Source organism: Haemorhous mexicanus, chromosome 1 (assembly GCF_027477595.1).
Source record: "Haemorhous mexicanus isolate bHaeMex1 chromosome 1, bHaeMex1.pri, whole genome shotgun sequence".
Lineage (NCBI taxonomy): Eukaryota > Metazoa > Chordata > Aves > Passeriformes > Fringillidae > Haemorhous > Haemorhous mexicanus.
The window spans coordinates 146,395,763-146,399,034 of record NC_082341.1 but is presented as its reverse complement, the minus strand read 5'-3'; positions in this window follow the sequence as shown (position 1 = coordinate 146,399,034).

Sequence of the window (3,272 nt, the reverse complement as noted above, 5' to 3'; positions counted from 1 at the left end):
ACCAAGCTCTTCACTGCTGCTGGCTTTGCACAGGGCTGGTTGCCTTTGCCCAACTCACCTCACTGAAAACAGCTTTAGTGACCCCCTCAGGAGCTGCTGGCTTCACCAACTCAATCTGCAGGCTTGACAGAAATAAATTCATTGTTTCAATGCATAAACTCAAGTAAAAAGATAATCTCCAGACCATCTTGTCCAGAGGAACTGGCCCTATTTTATCTGGCTTCCCTCACACCTCATGGCACCTTCACCTACTGTACAGGCATCCTGGAGACAAGTGCACTGAATGCTTGAATTACAGATCCTGCCATCTGTTCAATGATGGATCTCAGATGCATCTGTGCTGAAGATTAGAGATGAAAATGCAGGATAATTCCCCCTTCTGAAATATTATCACTTGTGCTACCATGGATAAACCTTCAGTTTTGCCACTGACATCCCCTCAGAACATATTCTGCATAGTTGTGACATCAGCTCTCTAGGAAGAGGGCAAGAAGTGTTGGTCTAATGAAGAATCTGAGCCAACAAAATCTTTAGAAACATCCATATGGAAATGCAGCTATTAATACTTTCTTGGACTGCCTTGGAAACAAGTGTCAGGGAAAAGAGCTATTTAGTAATTCATGAGGTCAGAAAGAGAACCTGGAGACAACCTAGAGAAATTGCTTACCAGGCTCAAGGTAGAGCAAGAAAAGCATGGAATGCTACAAAACTGAACTTCAGCAGTCTTCTAAACACAAATCCCAAATCTCTTTCTGAATCAAATGGCTATGCTAATATCATCAGACTTGCCATGCTGCTGAGAGTACCAAGTCCAAGAGAGAGGGTGCTCCATGCCTATTTTCTTCCTATGCATTAAAAAGATGATTTAAATTAACTCTTCCATCCTCCCAACCATGATTATAAAATAAATCTTCTGTAAACAGCACTGGGCTAAGCCATGTTTCTCCTCCTGCTTCCAAGGTGTCTCAGACCCAAGTTCCCCATGGTGCTCAGACACTTGAATCACACACACAGTACTCACTGCTGAGTCACCCTTCAGAGCTGGACTCCAGGGCTCCAGGAAGGCTGGGTTGGTGTAAGCCTGCCCTTGTTGGATTTACAGCAGATGAACAAATATGAATGTGAACCAGCTGCATGTAAGTCCTGTGTCTCATTTCATGTTCATGACTGCTTCAGAAGTCAGAACTCTGCCAACCTGGAGCTAATGCTTGACCTCAGAGATGCTGCCACATATGGCAGAGCACATTGCAACTGGTGAATGTCATTTGTTTCAATATTTACCAAAGGCTTAGTCTTATCATTTAGACAGTTTTATAAACAGCTATATGATATTCTGCAAGTAGCATTTTAACCAAGTCAATTTTCTGAAGCCTCTTTATCCAGTAAGGAGAGCTCTGCCTGTTAGTTCCTGTTAATTATATAAAACTTCCCTTTAATAGTGTTCACTAGCAAATAATGTCCACTTGAATACTCTTAATTTAAAAAAAGAACAAAAAACAAAAAACAAAAATCCACTGTTTTTTCCTGCTACTCCTGTTGCTGCAAATCAGGAAAATAGCAAGAGAAGTGCTGACACCTACAGGACATTTGTGTGTCTAAAAAACCCGTTCTGGTTGTCCTACATCACTCACACTGTGGTACAGTTAAACAAGCAGATGGCTTCGGAGTACAACAGCTACTCGATCAGAATTAATTTACAAATGACTGGAGTAATACTTCATATACTTTTTCAACACTTTTTTTTTTAATACATCTCGTGAACATACAATCCAGGCCAATTAATGCTGATTATTCGAAGCTCAGAAAACTGAAAAAATAAGCTATCAGAGTACTTTCCAGTTCCATTTCTACTCCCTACTTCCCACTCTGCTCACAACCTTGGCACTTTTCATTTCTGCCTCTAGCTTCTTTCCCTTCTTTTTTTGGCAGGGGAGGGTCCCTGAGCACTGGTAATTAAGAGATGCATTTTTACTTCTTTATTCTGTTAAGAGCAAGCTCTAGGATACAAGTCAGAAAGATGTTTTCCCCCCTTTTCCCAACACTTTTTCTAGACTATTCTTCTTTCCCCCTCATCACCATTAGTTTCTTCTCATTTCCATTTTTTCCCAGTTGAATATAATAATATATTAAAGCTGTCACAAACCAATGGCACCATCACCTTGTTCAGGGTGATACTTTTGATTCACTTCTGTGCAGCTCTGCAGGATCAAGGACCAAGGAGTGTGCACAGGAGGGGGGGTGTACTGCCCAAAGCCCTCACACCTGTGCAGCTGAGGGCAGACACTCGGGCTGGCACAGCCCAAGGCCATTGTGCCACCTCACTCACTCAGCTCCATGGGTACCTGGAAGGACCCTGAGCTCAGCATCCCACTGCAGATCCTCAAGGACTTCATGTCTCCAGGCCCAGCTTCATTCCTACACTCTGCCCAGCCCCAACCTGCCCTCACCAGAAGGACCATATCCAAAAGGCATTTTTGTACCAAGTAGCTCCTAAGAAAGCAGCCTTGATTATCGAAGTCCCCCAAAGCCATTTCCAAGAAGCATTAAGAAGCTTGGCTTTGTTCCAGGAAATTGAGGGAAGGATTAACATTAGCATCAAGTGCTGCACAATAAAACCAAATGCATTTCTTTGTGGTCCAAAAGGAGCCTTGAGGTCCATCACAAAGACAAAGCGAGAGACACATTGGGAGTGATCAAGTGGAAGAAATGGTGAAGAGGAAAAACATAAAAAGGTAGTTACACATTCTCAGGAAAGTCAGGCTAGAATAAAGGAAGGTTTTAAACACAGGAGGAGGTTATTTGATTTCTTTCACCATCTAGGTCTGTATTTTTCACATTGACATCAGATTCATTGCAGTTACACTGCTAAAATTAATCCTCAGCCTACATTACCTCACATAAACAATTTTTGTCTCACTTCTTTCAAGTTCCTAGTCAAAAATGTCTTTAGTCAAAGCAAACAGGGAAGGCACCACATGCCCAAGTGCCTTCAAATACCCAAATATCCAAAACTACAGGTTTAGGTGTGGCTGGAGGAGGTGCAGCATGCACAATGCTCTCAGCCTGTGAGGAGAAGGGGAAGGACAAGTACCCGGCTGGGAAAGACGACACCAGAACAGAGGGTTTGCACTGGGGAAACTGCATCTCTGCAGAACTGCAGGTGTACTGGGGAAAGATGCTGAATGACATTTGGTGGGCTTGAGCACTACGGTGACAGAGGGACATCTGTGCCCAAGAATAAAACTGCTGCATGAGAAGGATTCTGCACATGG